The 22,201-nt window shown below is 34.2% G+C and overlaps 1 long non-coding RNA gene across 3 annotated transcripts in view; it reads left to right on the top strand.

Annotated features, from left to right (window-relative positions):
• The first annotated feature begins 15,017 nt into the window (after positions 1–15,017).
• Positions 15,018–22,201, top strand: part of LOC141380735 (uncharacterized) — a 61,895-nt gene continuing 54,711 nt past the window's right edge. For all 3 annotated transcript variants that reach the window (XR_012399468.1, XR_012399469.1, XR_012399467.1), the window contains exons 1-2: positions 15,018–15,119; positions 15,496–15,580. This is a non-coding gene — a long non-coding RNA (uncharacterized lncRNA). The remainder of the gene's footprint in view (positions 15,120–15,495; positions 15,581–22,201) is intronic.

The raw sequence follows: 22,201 nt of genomic DNA, 5'->3' as shown, positions 1-22,201 counted from the left end.
TCCAAAATTGAATATCATTAATAACATGTCATTTACTCAGATAATTACTTTTGCTGCTTGTTCAAACCGCTCTTTTAAAATGAGTTGAGGCAACACAATTATTTGAGGGGGATAACCTAATTGTTTTATGTTCAATGCACTTAAATTTGTAAAAACTATTGAGTTAACTTAATCCATTTGTGCTGGGACAGCATGTAGGAATTGTTGTGGACCACACACAACACCCTAGTACCTGCCTAGAAACACCCTGGTAACCACACAGAATCGCAGCCACACAACACCATACTCCCTAGGAACACCCTAGTAACCACACAGAACACCTTAATACCTATATAGTAGCAACACCCTAGTAACCACAAAAAACATAGCAACCACAAAACACCCAAGTACCCCACCCCCCACTCCAGCTATGAACAATTACGTTAACTTAATCCGTTTGTGTTGGGACAACATGTAGGAATTTGTGGACCACACATAACACCTACCTAGAAACACCCTAGGAACCACACAGAATAACAGCCACACATAACACCATGGTACTCCCTAAGAACACCCTACTACCTACCTAGCAACACCCTAGTAGCCACAAAAAAATAACAAAGCAACCACACAAAACACCCAGGTACCCCCTAGCAATTACCAATTAAGTTTACTTAATCCATTTGTGTTGGGACAACATGCAGGAATTTGTGGACCACACATACAACCTTAGTACCTACCTAGCAACACCCTACTAACCACACTGTAAAAAAAATATGATCAATTAGTCCAGACAGCATGTTTTTAGGTCATTGTAAGTTATTAAACTAAGTCAATCATGTTTTAACTTAATTTTATAAGTTACACAAGCTGTTTTAAGTCAGTTTAACATAATATAAGTTTAATGGACTCACACAGGGTCAATTTGATTAAACTTAAAAACTTAAGGCAACCCATTTTTTTTACAGTGCACAAAAAATACCATAGCAACCACACAGAACAACCAAGTACCTCAGCAATTTTTTTTAACTTTGATCCAAATTTCTTTATTTATCTTCAGAACACAAAGATACTTTAGATGAAATCTGAAAGCAATCAGATCTGGATTTGTGTTTTGAAGATGAATGAAGTTTTGAGGGTGAGTAATTACAGACTAAATTATTCTTTTTTTTGTGAATTATCCCTTTAATTAACAGTTAATTAGACAATTAACTGAATTAGAGTACATTAATTAGACTTTTTTTCAGCGAAATGATGAAATAATATTCACCAAAAGATTTTATTTCACATTTAAACAAAAACATTTAATTAATCTCAGTAGTTATGTGTGTATAATGCATGTGTTTATTACTTACATGTCTCTTCATCCTTCAGACAATCCCGTAAAATGCAGATGATCCCTAACGGCTGGGTTTGTTAGATCTAGATCAACACAACACACACATCTTGTATTGATCACCTTGTGACAGAAGCGTCTGCAAGTCCGATAGTGTTTCAGTGGTGATGCAGTCCTTTGTAATGCAAGCAGCAGAGTATGTTAACCTCCATTTGTACAGTGACTCAATGTTTACAGAGAGAGGACACGTTTTATGTAATTTTATGTAATATTGTACATTATATTGTATATTGTTCTGTGGCTCATCAGCAGTTTGACCAACCCAGTACTCTAAGTAGCTGTGAACTGGAAACATCACTGTTTTGTAGTGGTGTTTGTAATTGTGCTAAAAATGAATGTCTTTGCAAAGGTTGTTTATATTGATCATTTCGGTCGTGTTTTGTTCTTTGGGCGTTTATCTTGACAATACGTGTCTTTATTGGCAAATAATTAGAATTTGTGACTGCGGCTCTGAAAAGCAGTGCAGTTATTGCAGTCGATACTGCAGCAGTGAGACGGTTAACTGCAAGTCCAGAGTGACTTGGCATTTTAAACAGAACTGCCATGTTTGTTGTTGTGTTATTTTTTTGTATTTTCTCCTGAAGGTAAAGATCAGGTCAGGAATTCATTTAGCTTCACCCTGCAGACAGCTACCCGCCTTTACAAAAGATGGTTCTTTAAAGGTTATTTATACATAGTAGGAGTTTCTATTCAGACCATATTGTCCTAAAGAACACTTAATGCTGAAATGGTTTAGTGTTAAGAGTATACAGTTCTTTATTCCCGCCATTTTGTTTTTAAAATCTGTAACTGTCAAAGCAGCTTATTAGGCTAAGCTGCTAATTTTCTGGAGCTCAATCAACCAAGTACTGCATAAAAAGATGGTTCTTTAAAGGATTATGTATAGTAATGATAAAGTATGCTGAAATGTTTCTGTTTGAGTTTAGGGTTTTTCATTTCCGCCATTTTGTTTTTCAAGTCTGTACCTGTCAAGGCAACTTATTTGGCTACTGATTTTCTGGACCTCAATCAACCAAGTACACAATAAAATAGATGGTTCTTTAAAGGATTATTTTAATTCTGAAATGTTATTTTGTGATAAAGATTAGCATTTTTTTTGCCACCTTTTTGTTTTCAAGTACCACATTACTTATTTTCTGTAAACCGATACACAATAAAAAAGATAGTTGTTTATTTTACACATAACTGTAGGACCATTTTGTCCAGAATAGCCAATTCTGACATGTTGTTTTGTTATAAAGATTAGGGGACTTTATTTCTCGCCTTTTTTGTCACTGTCACTGTACCTCATTACTGATTTTCAGGAGTTCAATCATTCTAGTACTATAAAGAAGTGTTTTAAAGGTTTATTTTTACTAACAGTAACTGTTTTATTTAAAGCCATGTGGTCCTGAACACCCCTTTAAAGCTGGAATGGTACTTAGGGTATCTGTTTCTCACCTTTTGTATTCAAATTTGTAACTGTCAAAGCAGCATATTAGGTCAGGCTGCTAAATTTCTGGAGCTCAGTCAACCAAGTACAAACTAAAAAAGATAGTCCTTTAAAAGATTATTTCATTATTAATAGCCCTATAATTTCAAAATGCTATTTTGTGATAAAGATTAGCATTCTTTATTTCCCGCCTTTTTGTTTTCAAATACCTCACTACTTATTTTCTGGAGCTCAGAAAATGTATTTATTTATTTATTTTTACACATAACTGTATTTTTTAGTACCATTTTGTCCAGAATCGCCATTTAATTCTGAATGTTGTTCTGCCTCTAGTATTTTTTATTTTTATTTTTATTTTTTGTCACTGTCAATGTATCTCATTACTTATTTTCAGGAGTTCAATCACCCAAGCACTATATAAAGATTTTTTCTTTCTTTTTTTTACATATTAACTGTTCTGTTTTGAGCCATATTGTCCTAGACAGCGCTTTAAATCTGAAATGGTATGAGAGTTCCTTATCTGTTTCCCACCTTTTTGTATTTAAATCTGTAACTGTCAAAGCAACCCATTCTTGATTTTCAGGAGTTCTTCATTCAAGTACTATATACATTTTTTTAAAGATTTATTTTTACACATAGTAACTGCACTGTTACCATGTACGGATAGCCCTTTAAAGCTGAAATTGCTTTTAAGAGTTTTTTATTTTTATATTTTTATATTAGCCTTTTTATTTTTAAATCTGTTACTGTTAATGTACCTCATTACTAGCTTAATCAAGCAGCTACACAAACTATCAGTACTCTCTAAATAGGTAAATTATATCTTTTAAAATGTCAATGAATCATATAAATTTTTTATATATTAGTTTAACAGAGGGTGTACTATACGTGTGGCCAGCTCTGTTCATTTAATTACATCTCTTGTGTATTTCTGTCATATAGCCTCTCTTTCAAGTTCATAATACCTCTAATTTACACTAAAATACACTTAATGATGCACCTAAATGCACCATAAAAGATTGTAAATAGTGAAATTAAAGTAAAATGCTATCAAATTTGGCTCACTTTCTAACATATACTGTAACAAATGCTGGGTTCCATACAATTCGTGTTGTTCCAACCCAATTTGATTAATTTAACTTAATCTGTTTTACAAATTTAGGTGGATTAAACATAAAACAATTAAGCTGTTTAAAAAAACTTAATAATTGTGCTGTTTTAACTCATTTTAAATAAGTTTAAACAAGAAGAAAAGCCTTTTGTTGGTTTTTGATTTACTAACAAATCAAGATTACTACTTGCTCTGACGAGTTCACCCAAAATACTAAACAGTTTTTTACCACTATGTCATTCCTAGGCAGTATTGATTGTTTTTTCAGCTATGTCAACTTTTTGGTCTAGCTAATTAAAACTAATGGAGTGCACCTCTAATGTATGTCATCTTTGGTGTCTGCATCAAATTAATTTCCAAGAGTTTTTATATACACAGAAAGCACAATAACTTCAAGCTTCAACTATTGTAACAATATAAAATATCAAAATAAGGGTGTTAAGTTTAACTGCATACAAAAAAAAATCATACAGAAATTTTGTGTATTTTAAATGACTAAAATTTTATTTAATTTCATTCTTTATGAGGAAAAGATTGTTACATTATTTTCATAGCAAGAAAAACCCTTCACAAATTAAAATACTGTCTTGATTCATGCTGCCTCTCAATTACATTTCCAATATACAACATATATATTTAATCCTTACAATTGCAATTAGCCCTTCAAAATTACGTAATATTTTATCTTGCTTAATTATAATCTTGCCAGTTTTATTGAACTTTTACAGCCAATAAAATCTATTTCCATGTAAAATGTAACTAACCACATCAATGGCCATTTGTCTCTGTAAAGGGGTTTCCCATCACTCAATGCAGTTTTTGACATGAAACTATTTATAATCTGTACTGAAATATCACAGTGAATAATCATACATGTTGATATTTTAGCTGGGAGATATGCTTTATATTTTGTGCTGGAAAACCCTCTCAGAGGCATCATCACTACAGATCTCAGTATTATGCTGATGATTATTCACTGCTCGGGCCATTCTGGTCATGAGGTGAAAGACTGCTTGGTAATATAATGTTATGATAATTTAGATGGTTCGTATAATGGGCCTCAGCAACATTTACTGTGAGTGTGCGCAAAGACACATCTCTGTCCACATTTACAGACAGTGAATGGCTGTGGTGCTGCATAACTGCTATCATTTATTAGGCAAATGAAAGAGCGTTCACAATCAGCTGAGTAATGCACGAGTCTTTATTGTCTCAACAACATTATTCTGAACACAGTGTGTGGGAGACTGCATTGTCAGGTTTTGGCATGGAGTGTGTTTAAAACGATTAGCTTCAAATGGGATTTGCTTCATGTATGACCATGTCAAATCCAATTCCCCAATGGATGCTTCACACGTCAAGAATAATCCTTGATTTAACGCGCTTGTTCTTGCTTTAAAAATTCTTCTCAGGCATATTGGCATCCAATGCACATTTCTGCATTTAAATTGACCTGCAAAACTCTAATTAGGCTGGATAATTTGGATTGAAAATCAGTTATAGAAATAAAATGATAGATGCATATTCATAACATATAAGATAGACAGACAGACAGACAGACAGACTGACATATATAGATAGATAGATAGATAGATAGATAGATAGATAGATAGATAGATAGATAGATAGATAGATAGATAGATAGATAGATAGATAGATAGATAGATAGATAAACTAAAACTACAAGTATAAAATAAAACAGACAAAAGACATATTAAAACCATTTCAAACTATTAAATAAAAAATAGAGTTTTTATTCAGTGATATTAAAACAGCATTGATTTGAATTATTAAACAACTGTTTTATCAATTATTTGTGAATAAACGTTGACTAAAATATTTCCCCCAGAGAGTTACGATATATTAAGAAAAACTTTTGCTTTAGATTCTCAGAAGCTCAAGAGGACACATGGGATTGCATGGCCCTTTTTAAAGAAGAAAACAGGTAAATAATAATAAATATAAATAAATAAATAAATATATATATATATATATATATATATATATATATATATATATATATATATATATATATATATATATATATATATATATATATATATATATATATATTTATTTATTTATTTATATATATATATATATATATATATATATATATATATATATATATATTTTTTTTTTTTTGTATATATATATATATATATATATATATATATATATATATATATATATATATATATATATATATATATATATTATATATATATATATATTTATATATATATTTTATACATACATATATTTGAAGTCAGAATTATTAGCCCATATTCTTCTGGAAAAAGTCTTATTTATTTTATTTCGGCTAGAATAAAAGCAGTTTTTAATAAAAAAAAAAAAAAAACATTTTAAGGTAAAACTTTTTAGCCACTTAAGCTATAATTTTTTTTCAATAGTCTACAGAACAAACATCATTATACAATAACTAATTACCCTAACCTGCCTATTAACCTAATTAACTTAGTTAAGAGTTTAAATGCCACTTTAAGCTGTATAAAAGTGCCTTAAAAATATCTAGTGAAATATTATGTAGTCATCATGGCAAAGATAAAATAAATCATTTATTAGAAATTGGTTATTAAAACTATTATGTTTAGAAAACAGAAAATAAGATAAACAGGGGCTCTACACACACATACAATGCTTAGTATAATTGAGTAAACTCCATTTTGAAAATAAATAAATTTGTCAGTTTTTCAGTAAGTATAGGCATTTTGGTGCATTTAAACAAAACAGATTTCTTAAACATATATAATTATTAAAATAATATTTTAATTACCATATATATATATAAATTTATAATTATAGATTTGTGTAGACACTGCATGAAGGAATTATGGTAACTTATTAATTTTTTACAAATTTAAATGGAATAAACATAAAACAATTAAGTTTTACCCCAAAAAACTCAAGGATTGTGTTTCAGCTCAATTTAAATGAGTTATTATTTAAAATGCAATTTTTACATAGCTTTTACAAAGCATTTAAATTATTACATAGCTTTCTCCATGACTTGTATTGTGCATTAATTTTATAACAGATTTTAGTCTGGAAGATGCTTTTTACACACGTGACATCAAACATCACACGTTTAATTTGCCCGTCGTGTTGTCAGCTTTAAAACTAACAAGAGTGAAAATTTTACCCCATCAATAATGCATGATATTTACAGGCTGGTGTTGGCCAGAAAAGAGCCCAGGGACGCGCTTTTTTTCCCTCGACTTCATTTGGCTGTGTGACAGGATCCATAACCCTCTCTGAATCTCATCAAATGATGTGGTATGAAGTGTCATCTTCTCTCCGAGCGCTTCTGAGGAGTTTCATCTCTGCAGGGAACTGTCATCAGGTTCCTCTTCCTTTCCCTCTTTCTCCCATTCCTATCAATTGGATGGCCATCAGACACGTCCAATCAGAGACCAGTCGTATTGGTCAGACTGAAGGTGATCAGCAGGTGAAGTTGCTCCCCTCTGTGTCTCTTCTTCCTGTCCCAGCGCATGCTTTATCCATCCTGAGAACCACAAAAAAACAACACTAGCAGTCCCTGAGATGCACAAAAGATTTTGCGTCAGTGTGTTCTAGTTCTGTATTATCTCAAAGGACAGGAACACAACCTTGGAAAAAAAAGTACTTTTCAATAGTAGCAAAAGACTTACATAAATTCATAAATTCAACTTCACGTGGGCGTTAAATTTTTTTTTTTTTCATGTATAATATTCATCACAATCAGTTCTCAAGCGTTGGATTCGACTTGCTTTTCTTACATATACTGTATCATGTTTATTCATTTCCAGCATTTATATTCAAGTGCGCTCAAAAAATGCAAACCATTTTTCTGTTTGTTATGAAAGATTAATCCCCAGTTGCTGCTGCATTTTGCATGAATTTGTCGTGCCCTGAGGACAAATCCATCCCATGTAAATGTACATCCTCGCGGGGTGATAAATCTCTCCGCACATTGGAACAATCTCACCAAAAAAAATCATTAATGTTTTTTGTCCTCTCTTATCAATCCCATTTTCTGGTGTAATTGAGCAGTAATCTAATTGGTCCAGTGACCCTCTGCATAATTAAACGTTATCAAAGTGATCTGTCGACAACTGGCAGGGAACAGATGTTGCTCTTTGGTGGAGTAATCAGTCATCGACCCCTGGCCTGAGCCAATCACCATTACCTTGATTTGCGCAGTCCAAAGTGTGACACCCCTTGTCCTAAGCTACCCAGAATGCTCCAAATGGATCAATAAGATTCTCAGTAGCTCCGCCTACCCTATTATGACTCATTGGTGGCTTTTAAGAGTTTAACATGCATCATCTATGCAATTTTTAGTTTTCATTTATTTTCTTTTGGGCTTAGTCCCTTTGTTAATCAGCAGAATGAACCGCCAACTTATCCAGCATATGTTTTACGCAGCGAATGCCATTCCAGGGGTGGCGCAGTAGGTAGTTCTGTTGCCTCACAGCAAGAAGGTCGCTGGTTGGAGCTTCAGAGTTTGCATGTTCTCCCAGCATTCACATGGGTTTCCTCTGGGTGCTCCGGTTTACCCCACAGCCCAAAGACGTGTGGCACAGGTGAATTGAGTAAGCTAAATTGTCTGTAGTGTCTGTGTGTGAATGATTGTGTATGGATGTTTTCCAGAAATGGGTTGCAGCTTGAAGGGCATCTGCTGCGTAAAACATATGCTGGATAAATTGGCGGGTTATTCAGCTATGGCGACCCCAGATTAATAAAGAGACTAAGCCGAAAAGAAAATGAATGAATGAAGAAAATGAATGAATGAATGAATGAATGCCATTCCAGCTGCAACCCATCACTGGGTAACATCCATACCCACTCATTCACATACATATACTACGGACTATTAAGCTTTACCTAATTAACCTATACCACATGTTTTTTGGACTTGTGGGAACAAACGCGAACACGGGGAGAACTTGCAAACTCCACACAGAAACGTCAAAAAACATCTGATCAAACTAATTGAGTCCTTCAGGCTTGTTTGGAACCTAGAGGTAAGTGTGTTGAAGAAGGGTTGGAACTAAACTGTGCAGAACTGCGACCCTCCAGGAACTGACTTTGACACCTGAGTTTTAAGGTGTGCTGTTAAACACATACCTAAAGTAGTCCAGGCTGGTTTTGACAACATTACATTTCCATATCCCTACACCCAGCGAGTTACTTCACATAATTCAACAGTAAAAGCTTAAATCAAAGCAAAACAAAACAGAAGGATTTCAATGTGATGTGGAAGAAACTAGTGCTAAACACACAGGAGCAGTTTGAGGCCAAAAATCTGGCAAATGTCTTGAAATACAACTGAACAGTTTCTTTAGGTGTCAGAACTGTAGCATAAGGTAATATTTGACTCTGGTTCACTTTACATAATGGCAGAATTGCCCCCACAAATGCACATTTTTCTAATAATACAATGGTTCAATGAGTAAATTTACATGGACACCAATAATCTGATTTTAATGCGATCAAGACAATAGTCTGATAAAGAGTCTACCATGTAAACAGTGATTTTGATTACTTTAATTCAATTAAGGTCATAATCAAACTAAATCGAAATCGAATTAAGACGTGGAGTATGCCGATTTTAGTCGCATTATTGAAGTGCAGTACAGACATGTAAACACCTTAAACTATTACCGTCGTGTAGGATTTTTGTCGCATTTTGTGACCATACATGCGGCTGTTTGATGCTATTCTCTGCACCTACTGAGTCCGAAAGGACCACAGACACCTGCATCATGAAATGTGGAGGGTTTTTTCCCATACGGCGTGCGGAATCAAATTTCATTAAAACGTTGCTCTTTCTTGGTGTCAATTGCCTAGTGGTACTGTGCGCCAACATATAGCACCGACGTGCTCACAGCGACATGAGTTTGATTCCCAGCTCAAGGTCCTTTGCCGATTCTTCCCCTCTCTCTGCTCACAATGCTTCCCATTTCTTAAATCTCTATTGTCCTATCATAATAAAAGTGAAAAACCCCAAAAAGTGCCAAACTGCAGTTAAAGTCGACAAATTAAAAAGGAAACACCCGCAATTACAGGAAACTCTGGTGGAAATGTGGATAGCACGGTGGTGCAATTGCGTTAGTTGAATTATGTGCTACAACATGTAAAGCATGATCATGAAAGGATGTGTATATATATATATATATATATATATATATATATATATATATATATATAATCATACTAGAATGTACGAATGCGACTATGTGAAATGTACCAAGAAAAGGGCATTCTGAAAACGTAGCCCTGCGGACATTTTCTGGAGACCGCAATTTACGTGGCTGGAGGTATGTATGGAAAAATGTTGTTTTTTCAAGTGAACGCTAGGGGGGCAGTGTGATGCCGCTCCGCGCTCGCCGGCTAACGGCTCGAGGACGAGGGCTTTTCTTTTTCTTTTTCTTTGTAAATCATCGCTCGGGTTTAGGGAAGAAGGAGGAGGGTGGCTGGGTCGGCAGATTGGTTGGCCGCCCAGTCAATCGTTCAGTCAGTTGGTCAATCAGTCAGTCGGACAGACGGTCGCTCAAAAGAGGCCTCCGGCGGCTTTTTACATGAGAACAGCAGGGGTGCGAATGGCACACGCTCGCTTGCAAGAGATGTTCAAGATGCGAAAAAGGATTAGCGAAAACAAAAACTGCACAAATACGTACTTCCTGGGACATATTTCACGCTCTCCAGAAACCTCCGTGGGGCTACGTTTCCAGAATGAGCCTGGGTTGTAACGTACAAATTAGCCACTAAATCAAAAACATCCACATTTCTGTAAGATTGCATTGTCATATCACACTTAAATGTGTGCACAGTTTGTTTTTAATTTTTGTGTTCAGTCTCGAATCATCCTGGAGACCAACACTGTCTCAATTTATTAAAGACGAATCCCTGTCCGACCATCTAAAATTTTGCTATCGTAATCTCCATGCTTCACAGCATCTCCTACTCTCACGTTCACCCCAGACTTCACTGCAGACTACTACATTTATTCAAGAGGTAGTTAGGTGTAATTAAACACTTGTTTTACTTTAAATTTGTAACCGTGACAGATGAGAATATAAACTGCGTTTTCTCACTTCTCTGTTTTGCCAAATTTGGTTGTCGGTTTAAGAGGAGTGCTGGCTCATCTTGCATGCAAAGAGAAAGCAGACGTAATTGGAGTGCTGTGTATACCTGTAACAAAGCCACATGAAAGTTGTGATCATGCTCCGAATGAAAGCTGAATCGTCAAATCGTTTCTGTGTGCCTATAAAATCCTGATGCGATCCCGCAAATTCAATGGCTTTCTTTTGTACACTTTCAACAGCTGCACTCGCCATTCAAAGAATCAATACAAGACCTTGAAGAAATTATGCCAGCTGATATGATGTAATCTTTTATTGTTGGATAGATAATGCCTGGGCTGTACGTGACTGAATCACTCAGTACTCTTTTATTCTCTATCTTTCTATCTCTCGCTCTTTATCTCTCTTTCTCTCTGTGCTATGGATGTCCTAGCATGTCTCAAACAACCAAGAGACACACTCTGCCTCCTCTTTCGCTTCGGTTTCATCAGCAGTGCTGGGATAAAGGGCCTCAGAAGCAGAATAATTAGATCAAACAATAGATTTAGTATTCAATACAAAATAAAAAAATCCTCTGTGTTTTTTTTTTAGGAAAGGTTTACCCTCATTCAGTGGCTACTCAGAGCTTCTCCCATCCAAAAATATCGGTTAACGCTGGCTTGGCTCACAACGGTCCATTGCTTGGTTTTAGAGAAAGTAATGACAGCTGGAAGCCTTAAAGTCTTTAGGAGGAAGGCATGGGCTCTTGCTGGGCTGTTCGAGAATCCGAGGATAGCCAAATAATGGTTCGAAATCAACAGCATGAACGGTTCTGCAAAACAAGGCAAAGTTAAGGTTAGCTCAAGGGTATAAGTCCTCAAGTCCGCCATTGCATGCGCTTCTCTGTCTTATATGAACATACAAATAACAGCAAAATATCCCTAACAAAAATTACACATGGTATATTGATTAGCATTTGTATTACCTAGAGTTGGGTTTAATGTGTTCCACTGTAACTTGTTACTGTATTATAATTACATTTTTGAGGAACGCAGTAATGTAACGAATTACATTTTAAATACTGTATGTATCATTTGATTGCAGTTAGGCTACTAAAGTCAATGTAATTGTGTTACTTACATTACAATTATAGTTTTTAGAAGAAAAAATACTTCTTTTAAATCACGTTTTCCGCTGCAATGTCTGTTAGTAAGCATGCGCTGTTAATATGCCGGAAAACGCAAGCTGAAGTGGTTACAGTGGTAATACTGACTAACAGACCCTAAGAATGTTAGATCAGGCAACATCTGCTCCACCACCGTCACACGCAACACTGGTGTACCACAGGGCTGTGTGCTGAGCCCTTTACTGTACTCTCTTTTTACCATTGACTGTAGGCCTGTGAACAGATCCAACACCATCATCAAAATTGCAGATGACACCACAGTGATTGGTCTAATCAGCAACAATGATGAGACTGCCTACAGGGAGGAGATACAGCATCTGGCCACTTGTTGCACCGACAATAATCTGCTCCTTAACACCAACAAGACCAAGGACTCATTGTTGACTTCAGGAAGGGACGAACAGGCTCACACGATCCCATCCACATCAATGGGATGTTTGTTGAGCCTGTCTCATCCTTCAAGTTGCTGGGGACCCACATCTCAAAGGACCTTTCCTGGACCACCAACACCTCCAGCCTGGTCAAGAAGGCTCACCAGCGCCTATTATTTTTAAGGCAACTTAAAAAGAACCAGCTTTCATCGGATGTCTTGGTGAACTTCTACCGCTGCACAATAGAAAGCATCTTGACCAACTGTGTCACAGTCTGGTATGGAAGCTGCTCTATTGCTGAGCACAAGGCAGTGTAGCAGGTGGTGAAAACTGCCCAAAGCATCACAGGGACCACACTGCCAGCCATTGAGGACATCCAGAAGAAACACTGTGTGCCGGGCACGCAGTATTCTTAAGGATTCCTCTCACCCTGCTCACAGACTGTTTTCTCTCCTGCCTTCCGGCAGGGGCTTCAGACTCCCCCGGACAAAAATCAGCAGACTGAGGAACAGCTTTTTTATCCAGAGCTGTCTCCCTTTTGTACTCTGCCCTTCACTGACTCTCTAGCCCCCCTAATACACCCCCCACTCTCCTCTAACTTATACTCCTGACAGTCACTGCACTATATAACATTTGCACATTTTAAAAATTGCACATATTCAGTACACTACATTGCACTGATTCATTTATTTGAAATGCACATACCCATTGCATGGACATTTGTATTTATGTACACACACACTGTGCATATACATTTGTAATTATGTTTATCTGCACACTTCTAATTATTATTAGCAACCTGTACATATATTAATTTATTGTAAATCTCTGTTTATAGTTAATACAACCTGTATATAATGTTGATAGTACATCCATCTGTAAATATCACCATAGTTTTTTTTATAACTGCACTTTATAACTTATATCTTTATCCTGCACTTGCTGCTATTGCACTGCTGGTTAGACCTAAACTGCATTTTGTTGCTTTGTACTTGTACATGTGTAATGACAATAAAGTTGAATCTAATCTAATACAGACAATACTTTGATTTAATTGAGCTTAAAGGAAAAATATTGTTGTGAAATTCAGTCTATGTTTTTATTTGTTTTTAACTTGACCAGCAACTTGTTCGAACACTTGAACAGAAAGCATTTTAGGACAATACTCATTGCCAAGGAAGACACCGGCACACAAAAACCTGGCGGCCCAACTCAGCCTAAACAGGGTAAATAGTATTTTTTGTACAGGATTGAATTTTTAATTTTTAATAAATTTTTAAATGTTCTTTTTTTTTTACAAGGGAGGCTATAAAAATCCTAAAGCTCTTCATTATATTATTATTATTATTATTATTATTATTATTATTATTATTATTATGTTTTAATCAATTATTTTCATTGAAATGGCCAAATTCTGACTAAGAACAGTTGAATGTGCTGACCAGTTTGATATGAGTGCAATAAATGACAATAGGCCAAAGTTTTTAATTTAAAACTAACAGATTCCAATTTTTTCCCCCTAATAATCTATGATATAATACTTTTGTATTTTAAATATATATATATATATATATATATATATATATATATATTTCATTTTTCTTTATTGCAGAAATTTTTGGGAATATTTTTAGGACTTCAAAAAAAAAAAAAAAAAAAAATATATATATATATATATATATATATATATATATATATATATATATATATATATATATATATATATATATATATATATATATATTAAATAACCTGCTTAAAAATTCACTAAAATGCAGTGTTTAAATCTCACGGTTATATAGAAAATGGGACATATAAGTTTTGGGTGAACTAAGTCTTTTGAATATGTCAAGCTGCTGTGATCAACCCATTGTAATGTTTTTCAGTGGATATTAAATTAGAGGAAGAGCTTTTTATATTGAAGAGTATTTTATATTGTTTATGTTTTATAAGTAATTTCAAGGTAAAGTAATTAGTAATCAGATTTTTTTTTTACTTTTTGCATGAAGTAATTAGTAATTTAATCAGATTACAATTTTCGAGTAGTAATCAGTCATTTGTAATCGATTACATTTGTTTTAATTGTTACATACGATTTGTAACTTAACACACCATCATACCAGTCTTGCTATAAATACCATGGTTAATATGTGGTTTTTGCAGTTTAACATTAAGATTACGCCTTATCTAGGGTAAAACCAAGTGGAATTCTCCTAAGATTAAGTGTGACGTAGTTTAAAATTTGGCCTGCATATTATAAGTATTTTATTATTAATATTTCCATATTTATTAATTCTTATTTATTAAACATTAAAGCATTAAATTATCGCAGATTTGATTCCTACACGTAGGCCTAGTACCTACATATGACTTTCATTTTCAAAACAACGCAACAAAACTTGTCTGAAGATTCGACTAATTTGAACAAATTCACAAAGCCGAGAGGTTCAATTGGACCAGATCAATGAATCAAACGAGTCTTTGAATCAGTTCAAATGAATGATTCGTTTACAATCTGACGTCGTCGTGAGGAACTCGAGTTTTTTTAAAAACAGGACGTTTTCATGAAATAAAAAGGTACTTTTTCGCTTTTTAAGTTATTCACCAAAAGGATAATATTTGGATAAAGCAGAATGTATCATACTTTACCATAATAATGCGGTGAAATAGTGAAGTTTAACCTGTTCAGATGGTTTCCTCTTTAGAGGGTCAACCATGCTTTTGCTGCATATGTTACGTTTTTTTTTTTTTTTTGCTGTAACCAGTAACCACAAACAGTAGTTCATATTGTTCTTTTATACACTTTCCATAATTTAACCATACACAGTACTACACTACATAATAAAATCATGGTTAATTTCCATAAGGGTTAACTTGTATTATAAAATACATGTTTATATGTATCATGGAGGTCATTTATCATGTAATTGTTGGTGTAAATGTGTTATTTCAGGAGTCATGTGTCATTTTGGAGCTTCCCGAGGGATCCTGGTGTGTGCTGTAAATGAATGTGACTTCTGATTAGTCAACATACAGTAGTGAGTACAACCTGATTTTCAATTCCTGACACATTTATACTTCACACATTACCTTCACGCTTGTTTATTCCTCAGTAACTGTAAAAGATTTCACATTAACACTGCTTATGCACCTACTTCACTCCCATGTAATACCCAAAGAAATAAATCCAAACAAGTGAACGTAAAAATAGCTTTTCCTGTTTTCAAATCACCTTGTCTGATTAGGCTCAAATGTTACAGATCCGTATGGAAATTATATTTGATTTCATATCCATCTACATCCAATTACCATACAATTAACATCTGCAAACCAGTACAACACCATTTTAACACTCTCAAACAAATATTAATTTACACACACACACACACACATTCACACAAGCTTGCTGAAGTGTTCCCTTGCCAAAGCAAACACCACTCTAGAGAGCAGCGGCAGATTACCAGAGAGTTCAGTGTCCCAGCATCATGATGAAACTTCACGGAAATAACTTGCAACATCTGCACCGTGGCCACTGCTGCGGAGCAAATACATCTTTGCCTTTTCCACTTTTGGCTGCATTTCCCTACCCCAATGCATTCTGGGGTATTGGGTGACAAAAGGTACAAGGAGGCATTTCAGTCAAGCTTGGTGCGTTTATGAAGCTGTCACTTGAGCCTAGTGCTGCAAACCCTAGCGAGCTGCTTAGTCCTATATAACAGTTTGAGATGCTTGAAACCTGATTTTGGTAGTCTATTGACTGATGCTTGGATGATAGTATATAGTATATATACTAGTATATATACAGTTAAAGTCAGAATTATTAGCCCCCCTTTGAATTATTTTTTAAAAATATTTCCCAAATTATGTTTAACAGAGCAAGGGAATTTTAACAGTATGATTGATAATATTGTTTCTTCTGGAGAAGGTCTTATTTGTTTTATTTCAGCTGGAACAAAAACTGTTTTTTTAAATTCATTTTAAGGTCAATATTATTAGCCCATTTAATCAAAAATTTTCCCGATAGTCTACAGAACAAACCATCACATAACAATGCCTAATTACCCTAACCTGCCTAGTTAACCTAATTAACCCAGTTAGGCCTTTAACTGTCACTTTAAGCTGTATAGAAGTGTCTTGAAAAATATCTAGTAAAATATTATTTACTGTCATCATGGCAAAGATAAAATAAATGACTTATTAGAAATAAGATATTAAAACTATTATGATTAGAAATGTGCTGAAAAAAATCTTCTCTCCGTTAAACAGAAAATAATTCTGACTTTAACTGTATGTATATATTAATCGTATATATTAATTTAATTTATTACTCAATTATTATTCTAAATAACAGAAATCAATCGTGAAGATTACTGGAAAACATGTAACAGCTGGACTGATATTAAGATAAAAGATTAAATTACCTCTGTTGTCTTAATTTGTTTCAAAAGCACTGATTTATTTACAATTTAAAATAGCATCTTTGTTTGTTTTTTTCTGCTGGAGATAATGTTGTCCTAAAAAAAAAATCATACTCATACCTTAGGAATGGTATTACAGAAAATTTTGGCTCTTTTAGTACCTTGACTTTACCAAACCTCGGTATACCTTGAAAACGGTTATCTTCCCACACCTACATTTTATTGTATGTGCATTATATGTGAATGCCCCTAAAATCTTTATTCTGGGATTGCCAATCTAAATTAATACACTTGCATTAAGTAAATCGTATCTCAATGCTTTCATTAGGGGACGTTATTTTTATTTTTTTTGCACTATTACCGCCTGTGCCGCCCTATATTGCCCACGCTTAAATCCACCTCTGTATGAATATATATATATATATATATATATATATATATATATATATATATATATATATATACACACACACAGTTAAAGTCAGAATTACAATTATTTGCCCCCCCCCTGAATTAATAGCCCTCTTGTTTATTTTTTCCCCAATTTCTGTTTAACGGAGTGAAGATTTTTTCAACACATTTCTAAACATAATGGTTGTAAAAACCTATTTCTAATAACTGATTTATTTTATCTTTGCCATGATGACAGTGAATAATATTTGACTAGATATTTTTCAAGACACTTCTATACAGCTTAAAGTGACATTTAAAGGCTTAACTAGGTTAATTAGGTTAACTAGACAGGTTAGGGTATTTATGCAAGTTATTGTATAATGATGGTTTGCTCTGAAGACAATCAAAAAAAAAAGAGCTTAAAGGGGCTAATAATTTTGTCCTTAAAATGGCTTTTAAAAAAATTAAAAGCTGTTGTCCAGAAGAAACAATATTTTTAGACATTGACACTGTGAAAATTTCGTTGCTCTGTAAACATCATTTGGGAAATATTTATTCTGACTTCAACTGTATATATTTGTATATACACACAGTGGCCGAAGGAAAATAAACGACAGTAAACGTGAGCTTAATAAACGATTAAAGGAGTCCTAATTCAATTGATTCATTCAAACTGCTGATTCATCCAAGACTGAAGTGAACGACTGGTTGAATAATTGTTCTGCCTCAATCTTTCTTTGGTAACTATTTTTATTTTTACGAATAGAGCAAAAAATAGGTACAAGTAAGCAACAGGCTAACATAAAATTCTCGAATCATTGAATTTGCCGTCTATGAGCGGTGTGATTTCTGCGGTTCATTTAGTTAGGAGAGCGCTCACACTCGCTTTCAGCAAAGAGCTATTAAGTGGAATAAATGTATCAGTTATGACAATGTATCTGGGAGCTTCAGGATTTACACTTTAGTCCTGCAATGCCTCAGAGACCAAAGAAACTTTAATTACAAATAAAGCAGCGCAGGCTGTTACCAATGAAACGGCCGTTCTACACGCACACTCCAAAAAGAAGTGTTATTCTTAATTGCAGGTCAGCATAAAACTGATGTGTCAGCTGCTGTGACTGCTAATTAATTCTGCTCACAAACGAAGCCAGAGACAATCTCCATCTGCTGCTGTTTAACCTGAGCGAGAACGGCATGTCAGATTGTCCTGCTCTTATTATGATAGAGCACTCATCTGTGATTAGGACTTTTAATGGAACAAGGAACAATGATGAACAATTTTTTTTTCTTGCATATGTTGTATTGATTTCTTGTTTCCAGGAGACGGGTGCTATTTGAGTCCAATTACACAAATGTGCGTTTTGTTTAACAGGGATTTTGTATGTACAGTTGAAGTCAAAATTATTAGCCCCCCTGTATATATTTTTTTCCAATTTCTGTTTAATGGAAATAATATTTTTCAACACATTTCTAAACATAATAGTTTTAAGAACTATTTTCTAATTAAAGATTTATTTTATCTTTACCATGATGACAGTACATAATATTTTACTAGATATTTTTTAGACACTAGTATTCAGCTTAAAGTGACATTTAAATACTTAACCTGGTTAATTAGGCAAGTCATTGTAAAACAGTGGTTTGTTCTGTTTTAATTTTGACCTTAAAATGGTTTTTAAAAAATTACAACTGCTTTTATTGTAACCGAAATAAAACAAATAAGACTTTCTCCAGAAGAAAAACTATTATAGGGAATACTGTGAAAACAATTGCTTCAAAACAAGTGTAAAATGAGTTCACTGGAGATAAATTTGAATAAAATCAAGGAGATGCTGATCAGCAGGAATAAACAAGTTCTTACTCAAGAGTTGGTTCTTGGGGGACATCAAATAGAGGCGTTAGATGTTTTTAATATTTAGGAAAATTTATTGATAGTAAATTGACATTTGCTCAAAATGTAGAATGCATTTTTTAAAAAGCAATGCAGACATTATATCTTATTAAGAGGTTACAACAATTTGGTGTGAGTCAAGATATTTTGGATTTGGTTGAAACTGTTGGACTGATGCTAGTTATAGAAAAGCAAAATTTGTGTCAAATTGTGTGTCATTATTGAAGATTGTTACTGTCCCTTAAATATAAAATTTCAGCTTTTGCCATTAAAAAGGCGTTTTAGACAACTTCAAGTAAAGAAAATTGTGTAGGGGGGACAAAAATATTATTATTCATAAAAAACAAAAGTTTTAAAAGATAATGTTTTTAGCTGAAATATATTTTTACTGTGGTTACTAACTCATAAGTTTGCTATTTTGTATCAATGTAGAACAACTGCAATATAACTTCACTTCAAACAAATGTTCACATTGTTACTTTTGACCCTGTCAGCAGGGAAAAAAGTAACACACGGGTGGGTCAATATTTAGTATGCATTTGAAATAAAAAAAAAAAAATTATACTTTAATCATAATATTAATGATGATGATAATGATGATTATTATTATTAAGTTGGATATTGTTTATTTATTTTTTGTTTTTTTTGAAAAGTCTACTTTTACAATTTGACACATGTAAACCACTGCAGAAAGTTCTAACCAGCAGACCCTTGTCATATACAGTACAATTACTTAATAAATAACCTACCATAAATTAAAAGAATTAACGTATGCTTTTTGTTTTCACAAGCTTTGTAGACGTAACATCAATTCCGTTTTTATAAAATTGGTCACCTATAGCTTTCGATATGAGGCTGTGTTTAAAATGACATCAATGTTTTCAAAGTGCACTGTAAAGGGAGCACAATTGTAAACATGAAGATCGCTAAAACTGAACTGCAAAAATAGTTTGAAAGCAAATTACACCTAAGAGGGATGAGCTTAATGTTTTTTTTATTTTTAATCATTCCAACTTTGAATGTTAGAATGTTCTAAATAAATAGAGCATAGGGTGGGATAAGTGGCAATAGAACACAGCCAGGAACTATGTTTCTAACTACAGCTCCAGAGGTGTAGTTGCGAGTGCTCAAGTTTGCGACGCAGTTTGCGAATGTTTGTTGGAGTGACGGATTTGGGAAATGGCAAATCAACAAACTATGTTTGTGACGACAGAACTTGCGATTTTAGTTGGCTAACGATGGTTTTAGGAATCGCACCCCTGGTTGTGTGTTGAAGCCAAAGATAAATTTCCACTTAATTTCTACTTCCACAATAATTGCCATTCAGAATAATTCTTGTTCACTCAAAAGCATTATAGTTACTTGGTCAAGAAGATCTACTAAAGTTAAAATTGAACAATTAAACAGATGAAAAAAGTGTGTTTTAAGTGACTTTGCACAATGCTGTTTGTATAGTTGATTAATTTCTAGAAACTGCTGATCTTTTTACATAGGATTTACAGAGAATGGTCTTAAAAAAATAACTGGGCAGTAATTGCAAATTATTCTCTATGCCAAAAAAAGAGAGAATCATGCACAGTCAGACATTATCACCCCGGTAAAAATAACATTTAAGAAAGATAATTGGTTTAATTTTCGAATTCGTGTTGAGCGCAAATGGGTCTGAATCATTGAATTCAGGCCCAATCAGATGGCAGGGCTGGCCGGGTGACACGTGGCCTTTCGGAAGAGGGAAATCAGCCCTCATAATGCTTCTGTCTGAAAAAACAGGCATCATCAATAATGAATTACGATACAAGGCCGTCATTAAGTGCTTCCCACTGTCTCTGTCCAGCTCAGGGATGCGGGGCCGGCAGACAGCGTGACTCATGCACGGACTTGCAGAGATTAGGCTGAGAAACAGAAGGAACGAGAGATAGATTTAGATGAAGAGAAAGGAAGGAAGAGGAGAAGGGTCAGGGTGGAGGCATTGAGAGAGAATGAAAGAGAGAAACAGAGAGGACTGCCATTAGAGTTCATTGAGAAGGTAAGAGTCAGTGTGTTTTGCTGAGTAGAGTCGACCAGATAACTCAAAACTCTGCTGTATGTCTGTGTATGCCTCTTAATGATCTATAAGAGATTTTGTAAGTGATTTTCTAGTATTAGTGGCATACAGCAAGACCAGAATGAAAAGATATTGTCTCTTTAAAAATATATATATATCGCTGTGCCTATCTATTAGGGCTGCACAATCTGACAAATCTGACTTATTTACACCGCATACAGCCTATGTAGTGAAGGGACGTAGCCAGATGCGCTGTTATAGCAGAGACTTCTGGTAACATGAAGCTGATCCGCGAATCACAGCACATTATGTTAACTGACCAGTTAGAGTCTCTTGAGGGCGGGCTTTTGGACGTACTAGGAATTACAACAGTCGTTTTCATGTTAGCTGAGTAGCTGCATGCATATAATCAAAGTAAGATATTTTTGATTAAATATGTCCTCTATAGACAGCAAGATTTTTGATTAATTCAAAGAAAATACCAAAAACATCCCCGAAAGAGATCATCTGCCTTCACTGGTTCAATCGTATTATTATCAAATTACGAGAATCCTTTTGTGGGCTCATAAAACAAAAATAAGGACTTTATTGACCTTATTTTTCAATGTGGAAGTGCGCTCGTTTTTGGGATTGTTTTAGAACTTCTGATTCAGTTCCCTTAAGAGAAATGACTAGGAATGATAAAGTGCGTTCATGACTATACATAAAAAGTTAAATATTATAATAGGAAAATATCAGTTTTCAACATCAAGCAGCGTAATGAGCTGTTTTTAACGTCTAAAAGTCAATGGAAATGAATGAGAATGGAAGTCTTGAGCCAAATGGATTCCAATGGCTATGCACACTTGTACGCGAAGAGTAAGGTCAATTGAACAGTTTCTTCTCCTCAATGTCAGTATATTGTGCTTATCCG

Source organism: Danio rerio, chromosome 24 (genome assembly GCF_049306965.1).
Source record: "Danio rerio strain Tuebingen ecotype United States chromosome 24, GRCz12tu, whole genome shotgun sequence".
Lineage (NCBI taxonomy): Eukaryota > Metazoa > Chordata > Actinopteri > Cypriniformes > Danionidae > Danio > Danio rerio.
The sequence above is the reverse complement of the archived record's forward strand: the minus strand, read 5'-3'. Positions and strand labels throughout refer to the sequence as shown.